The sequence below is a fragment of the Onychomys torridus genome, chromosome 1 (assembly GCF_903995425.1).
Source record: "Onychomys torridus chromosome 1, mOncTor1.1, whole genome shotgun sequence".
In the NCBI taxonomy this organism is placed as follows: Eukaryota; Metazoa; Chordata; class Mammalia; order Rodentia; family Cricetidae; genus Onychomys; species Onychomys torridus.
The window spans coordinates 135,925,674-135,937,963 of NC_050443.1; positions in this window are offsets into that span (position 1 = coordinate 135,925,674).

Genomic DNA, 12,290 nt, shown 5'->3' on the forward strand with positions numbered 1-12,290 from the left:
GTGAAGCGTTCAAGTCATTGTGTGTTTCTCTGAATGTTCCCTTAGCAGTCAAGAAAGCATGAAGGCTTGACAGGACAATTGGTCTTAGACACTAATCTTATTTACCCTGTATGACTTGCAAACTTCACTGTATCCTGGCAACTGTCATTATATTCTGTTTCTGATAAAGGTATACAAAGTCTGATTGTTCTCAATAAAATCGTCACAGCTTCAGTTGCTCTGTGGCCCCTCCAAACAAGCCTGATTTAATTCCTCATAGGCATACCAGGTGACCTTAGCCTGGTAAGTAAGCAGGGGCACTTACAGATGATCTGAACAGAAACCTGAAATATAGGGATTTAAAGAGAGAAAAAAAGTTAAAGGTAAGGAACTCCTGGATGCTGCAAGCTGAAAAAAATATATGAAGTAGGAATTCAGCTGATTATGATAAAGCTATACCTGGAAGAAGCCAAGAGCTTTCCACAGGTAAGCCAAAGCTTAAGGAGTCTTGGTGATATTTGGCTTTTAAATATTAGCTGTTTCTTACTATGAATTCCACATATGCTATTGTAGCTTTTCCATCATTTATTGGGCACCATTTCCCCTCTATTAATGCAACATTTAGATAACCTTCTGTGCTGATAGCTATATACAGCCAGAACCTCAGTTCAAGCCTCACTGTAATTACCATTAACAGCATCTGTCCAGGGCCATCTCCGGATGGATGAAAGTATCATATCGGAGATACCTCTGTACTCTCTAAGAACAGACTTAAACATCCAGACTATCTGTTTGAGAAGGCCTGATGGATGTGCTAATTAAGCTTAATTTTCTCCTTTCCAAAATCTTATCTCTAGTTTTAGATCTACCTTTAAATATTAGCTCAGAACTGAAGGGTTTCTGCTTATAGGGACATCAAGCTGACTTAGGCTGCTCAGCCACCTAGTGCACCCCACCCCCACAAACCACCACTGCCAGAAAACAGCAGCCAAGGTAGCTTAGACAGGTAAGGGACCAGAGGAAAGTAAGACAGTTTTATTTCTACTCATCACTGATAAACTCCTAACACCTCAACTAACAACTTATAAGAATATAGTTGAGCACATAAAATCCCCCTTGCTCAGATATTAACCGAATTTAGCCCTCAGTTGATTCTATTCTCCATTAGTCACTTCCCTTTTGGGTTGCAGATCATGGCTGGCAGTTACTGCTCTTTTGTGTGGATCTTGTTTTCCCTCCTTTAGACCCTGAGAGAATTCAAGCCTGGTGACCTGGCTTTCCTTGTTTTAATCAGAGCATTGCTATTTCACGAGTATATAACTGTATACCTCAGAGACTTGGGAGGAAGAGACAGAGAAGAGAAAAGAGAATGGAAGAACTAGATGGCTAAGAACTGGAGAGGGACAAACTGAGATGGAGAAGAACTAGACTGAAGGGCTAGAAGAGAGGAATGAGATGGAAGATGAGGAAGAGCCAGATGGGGAAGAAAAGGATGAGGAAGAACAAGATGAGAAAAAAAGGAGATGGGAAATGAGCTAAGATGAGAAAGAAATAGATGGATGAGAACCTAGCTGGGGCAGAACTAAGACGAGAGAATTAAGATAGAACTTAGAGGAGACAGCAGATAAAATTAGAGAAATATCAGGCAAGAAAGGAGCTAGGCATGAGAGCAGACTAAAAGCTGTGTAGATAGAGAACTAACTCAGAATAATGAAGTGTATGGACTAAAGGGTATAGTGTATCTAGATTCATTTTATATCGTAAAATATTAAATTATCAGCTGGTTGTAGATTCTTTCCGGATCCTGGGAGAGGACTATCAAGGGGCAGGATTCCCATAGTCTCCATTACCTGGAAAGGCAGGAACATTCATTGGAGGTTAAAAGATGGACAGGCAGGGACAAAGGAGTGACATTTGTTTTCAGAAGGTCTGCCAAAACTTTAGTTCTAGAGGAAGGAGCTAAAACAGGACACGATCAGCTGATGAAGTTTCTGGAGTTGATTAATGAACTTCAGCCCTCTTTTCCTGAACTCGGTCCCAGGTAGGAAGAACAATTCCGAGAGTGTTAGAGGCAATGGGGGCCAGAAAAGATTCCTAGTGATGCTTTCAGCTTTAGAGAAAAATAAAAACAGTAATCGATAAAAGTGACACAGTTAAAATTGAAAATGGAAGTGACCAGGAGAAAGGAGAAGAAGTAACACTGGGAACAGAAGGAAACTCTGAAGACACATCTAGTGTCTCTCTGTGATGAGGCTGAAGGTTGTCCTCCTCTTTGTGCTGATTTACTCCCCCACCTCCAGCTCCAATTTCCTCCATCCCTAAAACCTACCCATCAAGTGCAGTTCCTGACAGCATAGAGACTTTCCCCTGCTTTGCTTCATCCCATACTGAGGCTATTTGTTGGGTGCCAGATGTAACATGAATTCCAGTTGGTGTTAATAATAAAAACCCAGAGCCAGATGTCAGGGTGAAAGCTGAAAGATCAGAGTAGAGCAGCCTGCCATTACACTAGAAAGACTTCTGATTTCTAGGAATCCTCAGACTGAAAGGGCAAAGCTCCTGTCTCTGCCCTGCCTTATCACTTCCTCTTTCCACCCAGCCATATCACTTCCTGTTTCCTCCTCCCAATCGCTAGGATTAAAGGTATTTACCACCACTGCCTGGCCTCTATGGTTAACTAGTAGCTGGCTCTGCCCTCTGATCTCCAAGCAAGCTTTATTTGTTAGGGCACAAACAAAATATCACAGTTATTTAAAGAGGTTTCTCATATCCCAATAAGAAAATTAACTCTGTCTAAGTCAAGGTACAGGTCTCCAATACAAGAGGCTCTGCATCATGCTTGGGAGACAGGAGAAGACATGAGGGGATTTTCTCTCTTACAGGTGAGTGAAATGTCCTACTCAGATAACCTGGAGCAAAGAGTTAGAATGTATATACTTATTTCATTGAAGACTTAAGGATCTTAAGCAGCCTTGTGCTCAGTATGGATCAACTGCTCCTTTTACATTGTCTCTCCTTGATTCTATATCTGGGGAAGCTTTTCTTCCCTCTGACTGGAGGATTTCAGCAAAGGCTTGTCTTGCTGGGGGTTAGTATTTTCTGTAAAAGGTTGTTTATTCAGAAAGATGTCAGGATCAAGCTATTAGAAATCAACAAAATAATGTGCTCATAACTTTTGAAATGTTAACAGGAGAGGGCATGTCTAGAGATGCTCAATGACAGATCACACGTTGTCGTGAGGCTTATGGAGAACTCAGGGCTTTGGCTTTACAGGCATGGCATAAGTTACCAGATTCTAGAAAGAGACAAGGGAACTTTCTAAAATTAGACAGGGGCTGGATGAACCATGTGGAGGTTTTTGTTTCCCATCTTTTGCAGGCTGTCAGTCACCTGATGGTTGATGGGGAGGTAGTAGTAATTATTATTGTTAAATAACTGTCATGTGAGAATTCTAATGCTGCATGCCAGATAGCCATTCATCCTTTAGGGAAAAAAGAGATATTAATGATTACATGCACCTCTGTACTGATGTTAATCCTTGATTCACTCAAGGGTTATCTCTGACACCTTCCATGGCCAAATGGTGCCTCAATTACTGGCAGTCATCCAACAAGAAAAAACATGATAATGGATGTTTAAAATGTGGTCAGTCTGGACATTTTAAAAGACAATGTCCACAAGGAAGCCAGAATACTCCTCAGATCATGGAGATTAAGATTCCAGGTTTATGCCCTTGATGTAAAAAAGAAAATCATTGGAAAAACAAATATATATCAATGAGGAAGGATGAGGGACAGCTTTTGCCTCAAGGAAACTGGGTGAAGGGCCAGCCCAGTCCCTGCCAAAATTTGGGGTGCATCCAGTAACAGTTCAGACTTATCCTTAGGGATGAATGTCAATCCATCAGTCCTTCTTAGTGCCCAACACTCCCATGCACCAAAATTTTCCAGGGCAACCTCAGACAGTCCTGGACATGACCTCAGTGCCATCTCCAGATTTATATTAACACCAGAAATGGGAGTCTAGACCATATCTACTGGGTGTATTTGGGCCCATGCCACAGGAGTGGCTGAATTAATAACAGGCAAGAGTAACGCAACCATAAAAGGTTTACAGATTTGACTAATAATTACATATTGAAAATATATTAGAGAGATTAAAGTTATGGCATCTGCCCCTAATACCATCCAAACTATAGGAAAAGAATAACACATTGCTCAACTGTTATTGATTTCAAAAATCAATGGTTAGTCACATAAAGTCTGCTCAGGAATGGGGAATAGAAAGTTTTGGGTCCTCAGATGTGTATTGGATGAAATCAGTTACTAAAAAGTGGCCTACCATGCCTCTATGGATAGATGGTGAGAAACCTGAGGGGCTGTTGGAGACTGGAGCCAATGTTTCAGTTCTTTCCTGTCAGTCTTGGTCCTCCCACTGGCCTCTTCAAGGCACCCAAACCAAGTTCCAAGTAGTAGGAGTTTCCCATGGGCCTAAACAAAGTTCAAAAGTTCTTAATTAAAAAGCTGAGACAGTCAATCAGTTTCTTCCAGTTCTATGTGTAACAAGGGTTGACAGTTAATTTATGGGGATGAGATGTTCCTAGGCATGTATCTCTTTGTTTCTAATGTACCTAATCAACAGATGATGCCCTCACAGGATGGATTCCTGGAAAGGGTCTAAAAAAAGAGTAACAGGGATAACTGAACCTTTAAATCCCATTCTACAATATAATAAACAAGGTTTGGGTTTTTTTCCCTAAGGACTGCTGAAAAGTATCATGCTGATCCTATAGTCTGGCTTTTGAGGATCCTGTCTAGGTAGATTAGTGGCTGCCAGACATTAGTCTTAAAAGAACTGGGGGGAAAAGGAATATACAGAAGAATCTAACAGTCCATGAAATTTTCCTATTTTTGTGATTATGAAATGATTAGGAAAATGTCATTTGCTACAGAATAAATGTCACCATGGAATTAACAGGACCTTTACAACCAGAACTTCCAACACCTGTTGCTATTCTAAGGGATAGTCTGCTTTAGTGCTAACAATTTAAAGAATTGTTTCTGTACTATACCTTTGCATTCTAAAGATTGTAAAAGATTTGCTTTTACTATACCTTCTCTTAACTTATCTGAACCAATGAAAAGATATCATTGAAAACTTTTGCCTCAAGAAATGGCCAAGAGTCAACTTTATACCAAAAACTTGTTGCTACTGCTTTAAAGCGAGCTAGAGAGTTGTTTCCTCTTGATTTTATTATACATTATATGGATAACATTCTGATTTCTGCTAAAAATAATAAAATTCTAGGAGATTTATTTGCTGAAGTAAAAATTAGATTAACCCACTGTGGATTAATTACAGCCCCTAAAAAACTCAACGTACTTCTCTAATCTTATATCTAGAAAAATTGATAAAGTCTTCAGTAATCATTCCTCAATGGGTGGAGATTTAAAAAGACACCTTAAAAACTCTAAATGATTTTCAAAAACTACTAGGGGACTTGAACTGTGTTAGACCTATGTTAAAAATTCCCTTAGCCAGGAGGTGGTGGCATATGCCTTTGATCCCAGCACTTAGGAGGCAGAGACAGGAGGATCCCTGTGAGTTTGATGCCAGCTTGTTTTACAGAGTGAGTTCCAGGACAGCCAAACTGTCTCAAACAAACTAACAAAGAAAAAGTAAAGGACATCACAGCTATATCCTTTATTTGTTATTCTTAAGGGACTCCTGATCCTTTATCTCCTAGAAAATGGACTGAACTTGATTATATAGCAATGCAGGTTTTTAAAATACACTTAGGAATGCTGAACTTCAGCAAATCTCATAACCCTATACTGTTCCTACACTGTTGGTTATCCCTTCTCTCAGAATCCCTAAGGGGTTGCTCTGGGATAAGTGGCCAATAGAAAGGATACATCTTTCTTAGTCCAAAAAAGGTTATCACTTCATATTGGTTTATGGTTGCTGAATTGATAATTCTGGGTAGATCTCAGAAAACAAAACAAAACAATTATTTGGTCAAGAGCCAAGAAAAATTTATATTCCTTAATTAAATGTGTATGAATTAAAAATTTTAATTAATACTTCAGATGACTTAGCATTGGCTTTTGTGGCATATCCCTTTCAAATTGTTAATCATTTTCCTTCCAATAAACTAACCAACTTTGCATTAAAAAAAGCTATTATATTTCCCAAAAGCTTTATGCTTCAGCCAATGCTCTCTGCATAAGTATTATCTGCGGATGCCACGAAGATGGTAAGGGTGCCCTGGTTTCTAGAGATGCTTCTCTGATTTTACCCACCCAGATGCTTCTGCACAACAGATGGAATTACTGATGATTTACATTGCTTTACAATGTCACCCTCAACCTCTAAACTTATACTCTGATTGGCAATAGACAGTCTTGGCAATGCAATGTCTGAAAATGAATCATTTCATCAAGCACCTCTATTCATGACTTACTACAATTAATTCAACAGAAATTACAGACTCAAAAATATCCAGTTTGTTCTTTGGCCATATTAGGTCACATTCTAAACTTCTAGGACCTTTGTCTAAACATATGCAATAGCAGATTCCCTTTTAACATTGTCTCCTTTCCTAGGAAATAACAACCTAAAACAAAAACAAAAATAAAAACGTGAAAATCTCATGCATGCTTTTGTCAAAATGCTTCAACATTTAAAAAAAGGTTCACACTAACTAAAGAGCAAGCTTGTGTGATGGTTAAGAAATGCCCTTCTTTATCCAGGCGGTGGTGGTGCACGCCTGTAATCCCAGCACTCGGGAGGCAGAGGCAGGTGGATCTCTGTGAGTTCGAGGCCAGCCTGGTCTACAAAGCGAGTTCCAGGACAGCCTCCAAAGCTACAGAGAAACCCTGTCTCAAAAAAAAAACCAAACAAAAACAAAAACAAAAAAAACCAAAAACCAAAAAACAAAACCAAAAAAAAAAAAAAAAAAAAAAGGAAAGAAAGAAATGCCCTTCTTCTATAAAAGTTAACACCACACCTCTACGTTTTTTTAATTTTTCAAGACAGGGTTTCTCTATGTAACAACCCTGGCTCTCCTGACCTGGAACTCGCTTTTTAGACCTGGCTGGCCTCAAACTTGCAGGGACCCACTTGCCTCTGTCTTCCAAGTGCTGGGATTAAAGGAGTGTGTAATGGGTAGCCATTCCAGCTTTGATCTCGAAGTTCCACCCTCTTTGAGGCTTCCGAAACTGTCACATCTACAAGGCAGAGCCGAGAGGACCCCTGAAGACCGGATGTGCAGGCTCTCTTGGTTCCTGGATCCTGGAGGCTGGAGGCAGACCGAGCAGAGTTCTCCAGAGAGACTGCAGAAAAGCCTTTCCCAGACCCTGTAACAGACCCCTTCACTTGTAAGTTACCCCACAAAATAAACCTCCCTTTTAACTACGTGGGCCTAAGTATTTAAACCAATAGGCGTGTGCCACCACGCCCAGCTCACCTCTACCCTCTTATGTTATGACTGCCTGAGAATTATTGCCAAATCATATTTGGCACATGGATGTTTCTCATGTTCCTAGCTTTGGGAGACTGAAATATGTTCACATCATTGTGGATACGTATTCATTGCTCATTTTTACTGTTCTCCTATCAGAAAAAGCAGTTAAGGATGTTATTACCTGTTTACTCAGAGCTTTTGCTCTTTTAGGCCCCTACAAAAACTGACAATGCCCTGCATACATTGCCAAGCCTTTTCAGAAATTTTGCCAACAGTTTGATATAGCCCATACCACAGGCATTCTTTATAACCCTCCATGTTAATCTTTTTGAAAAGAGCTAATGGACAGCTTAAACATTATTTCAGAATAAAGGAGGGAGAGTGTTGTCCTTCTATTTAATTGTTGCTGCTGACTTTTAAGACACAGCAACTGCAGCTCTGCCACCAGCAGCTGCCGGGAGGCCACAAAGGTAGTAGCCAGAGGGCATTCTGTTCCCTCAGGCTCCGACTCTCGCAAAGCTATGAAGGGAACTTAACTAAACCTCTATCCCTCTAAAGAACTTCGTTTGTTCCATTCCTAATATGCTGTTCCTAAATGATAAACGTAATACTGACCTTGGTTTTGGTAAAGTTATAAATGAGGATTTTATGCCCTTCCATTAATCATGTTCTTGTATGGCTGCTTACCACCTACCTCAACCTGCAACCTAATCTTCATGTCTAAGATTCTTTGGTTTGCAGGATGGTCCAGGGTGTGCTGGCACTTACCATGAGGACTGGCAAACTGTTATGATCCATGGGTGGGGCAGACAGCCAAGTCCTGAAAGTTGTCTCTTACCACCCCCCACCTCCCCCCACACTGACTAGATAAATGTAGTAAAGAAATAAATAAAAAGATTCTGTAGACACAGAATGAAGTCAGTGTGATTAAGGAATATTGAGATCATGATAGCTTATATACTCTTAGGATCCAAGGATTTCCTTTTTCTTAGTGGGTTTATGAAGTATCTTTCCTGAAGACTGCCTTGCTCTCAATTCATCCTCATCTACACCAGCTCCTAGGAATGAGTTTCCTAGCACTATAAAACATTAGACAGTATTTGGCCCTCACATGCACAAAAGATGATGTTTGGCCAACAGGGAAACTGTGAACTGATGTTCCCAAAGAACAAATCAACACATGAATTAAGCATTCTACAAAGCTCATTGACTCAGTAAGCTCTTCTGTGACTGTGTTACAAGTTGGGAACCACAGTTCATCTTAAGGTATCTTTGGCCCTCTAGATGACCATTTGTTGCCCATTTCTGTACTCGACCTAACATTCTTGTGACTATTAGATAAATCTGTCATGTTCACTAGTCTTGGCAAGTCTAACACAATATCAAAACTGTCCTCTAGGGAGCAGAGTCAGCTGGAATTAATACTTTGGATGAAAGACAAAGACCCCAGCCACCAGTAACACCTCTAGGCATCCATGTCCCTTGCCTTCTGACTTCTCTTTTCTAGCTGCAAAACCAGCAGAGGCCAGTGATAGGTCCTTATCACATCAAGTCACTGTCCCCACCTCTGTCTTCACATATACCAAGCCAGAGACTCTGAAGAGAAATCATAGTCCCAGACTCAGAAGTCACCTAATGGAATAAGGACGAATTATTCATGTTGACTTCAAACACATGGGGTTGGCTTGAAGGCAGAGTTGATTTTTAAAACCCAAACCACATAATCAGATTTTTTTTGCTTGTTTGAGACAGGGTCTCGTGTAGCTCAGTCCTACTTGAAGTCAGTACACAGTGGAGGAGAAATGACTTTAAACTCCCAATCCCCATGCTTCCACCTTACAAGTACTGGGATTACGGCTATGCACTACCATGGCTGGCATTAATTTTTTTTTTTATTAACCTAATTTTTATTGCTTCTTTGGGAATTTCACATCATGTAGCCCAATCCCACTCATTTTCCAGTCCCTCCATATCCACCTTCTACCCCTGTAGCCTTCTCCTCAAAAGAAAACAAAAATAATAATAATAAAATGAACAAACCACTTCACTCCTCCATCTGTCTCTTTTCTCCATCACACAATTCATTTGTTGTAGTGGCCTTGGGAGCTGCAGTGTGTCACAAAACGACACAAGCTTTTGCTCAAACAATTTTACTTGCAAATGTCCATTGCAAAGACTTGTTGGTCTGGTTCAAGGCCTCTGGCTTCTGGTACACCATCAATACTGGACCCTCACCAAAACTTCACTTGGATATCCTTGCTATTGCCCTGAGCCACGGAGATCCTGCAGCTCCTGAGCGAAACACTCATAAAACTACACATAAAAGAGAGAGTATATATATATATATATTCATCTTTATATTTAGTTTCAGGATTCTCAAATACAAAACGTGAGTTCATAGTGATGGGGCTATGATCTTGGTGGTAGAGAGTGTGCTTAATCATAAGGTATAGGGTTCTGCCTTCAGTGTCAGCACTTGAGCATGTACACACACACACACACACACACACACACACACACAGACAGAGAGAGAGAGAGAGAGAGAGAGAGAGAGAGAGAGAGAGAAGAAAAAAATTAATACATGATGAGTCTTTTCAAATTAAAAATTTCTGCACTCTTTCCTGGTCCCAGGGAACTTTGAAGACTGGTACTGCTTTCGTCACTTCATAGGCCTTGCTGGGAGCAGAGGCCAGTAGAAGGTGGTGTCTTAGCTAGGGTTTCCACTGCTGTGACAAATACTATGACCAAAGGCAACTTGGGGAGGAAAAGGTCCATTTGGTTTTTAGGCCACAGCCCATCATTGAGGAAACCTAAGGCAGGTTCTCAAAGCAGAAAACAAATTAACACATGAATATTTTCAAATTAAAATTTTCCCAACTCTTTTCTGGCCCTAGGGAATTTCATATAGTACTGTTCTCCAGGTAATTAAGTCATGCTACAAAGACTGAGACCCAGGAAGCTCTCCTGTGTCTGCGCACCCTTGGATTCACTCCCCTATACAGTAGCCTACACATGAGTCTTCGTTTACCCCAGGCTTTTGTTCCTAGGAACCAAGGGCTTCAGGACCAAGTCACACTGTGGATAGCCGCTGGAGTGGAGCTCCAAGCTAAGGGGAACCTTGGACTCTGACCCAAAGTGGGAACATGATGCCACTGTAATCCAGGGCTCCTGCCCACTATTACAGATTGAGGGCATGTCAACTGATGTCACTTGCATTCAGCACAGCTCAAGTGAAGCTTGGGAACCATGGACTCTTTGTTCTGAGGCAAACAGTCTTTAGCTTCAGTATAATTCCTTCAGTTCCCTTGATAATTGTATTAACTGCTGAGAGGAAATCAAACTGAAATTTCTCTAGAAGAAACAATCGGAGGCTGGGTGCAGAACTAGGAGCCGGAAGAAAGAGGCTAAGCCACGTAGAGATGTGGGTGACCAGCTAGCTATCTTGGGTGTGTTTTTTTGCTTTTGCTTCTGCAAGTGAATATTGGTCCCAGGCCACACAACTCTTCTCTTCCAGCTCCTTTCTAAATTCTACGTTTTGTTGGTCATTTATTTATTTATTTATTTGTTTTTGTTTTGTTTGTTTTTTTGAGACAGGGTCTCTCTGTGTAGCCCTGCCTGTGACTGTCCTGGAACTGACCATGTAGACCAGGCTAGCCTAGAACTGTGCCTCCCAAGGCTTGTGCCACCACTGTCCAGACCTTTCTAAATTCTTGAGTAGATTTTACATCCTTCAATACATATGAATGCTAGAGCAAGACGAGTATTGTTCTTTAAGAATTCAAAGAAGTGAAAGCAGAGAGATGAGTCACAGTATAAAGAAAAGAACATAATAGTTTAAATCCTTTCTGTTCTTACCCCCATCTCTACTAAGGAAACATGGGTAAATATTTAAAGAGCACAATGGTTTAATTTGTTTTTTAATTCATTACCTTTGTGTCTATTTAGGGAATACAGATAATTATTTAAAGTCTATTGGCTTGAAAAAAAATACAAGGTATCAGGCTGCTTAGACATACACATTTCATTTCTTCACTGGGCAGAAGAAAAAAAAAGCAGAAGAGAGAAGTTGGAGAGTTCCCCGAATGCTGACAGCATTGTGGTCAGCCCCTGGCCTGTGGGGCTGGCCACAGAGCTCAGTGCCGCAGAGACTGTCTAGCAGGACGAGGCCCTAGACTCCATCTGCAGCCCTGAGGGTAGCGGTGAGCAGAGAGTGGGGGGTGGCAACAGTATCAAACTGTGGTCTTTGTCAGTCTCAGGAGATGAATTGAAGCCCAGACTGCTGACCCCATCAGAGTTTCTGGTTGAGTAGGTGAAGCCTGGCTCTTTCCCCAGTGATTCTACCTGTGTGGGAACCACCCCTCCCCACTTTGAGAACACTGACTCACAAGCACTCCCATGGAAATCATTTCCTGGTGTGGTATTTATCATGAGACGCTTTCTGAAATATTGAAAGCATTACAAGGAAAGTGTACTATGATTAAATGTGTTATGAGAATACTGGATTGAGATAAGTTATTAAAAGAAAATACTTTTGAGAAATCAAAGTAGTTTGCTGTCTATACACATAAAACTTACTGTGAACCCTTACTTGACTTTTAATCCTGGGATTATATTCTTACCCAGAAAGATGATATGGAAAGAATTCTGTTGTTTGTTGCAAGAATGTCCTGAAAATCCACTAAACACGAGGTTACTCAGTTTACCCTTGTTGAACAAATACCATTTTCCCAGAAAATAAATCCCAACCAAAGCCTGTTTTCTCCCCTGCACTGCTTACCACCTCGCCCTGCTCTGCCCACTGACAGTAGCACTTAGGTCACATACTTGCACAATTCTAATGTATTTA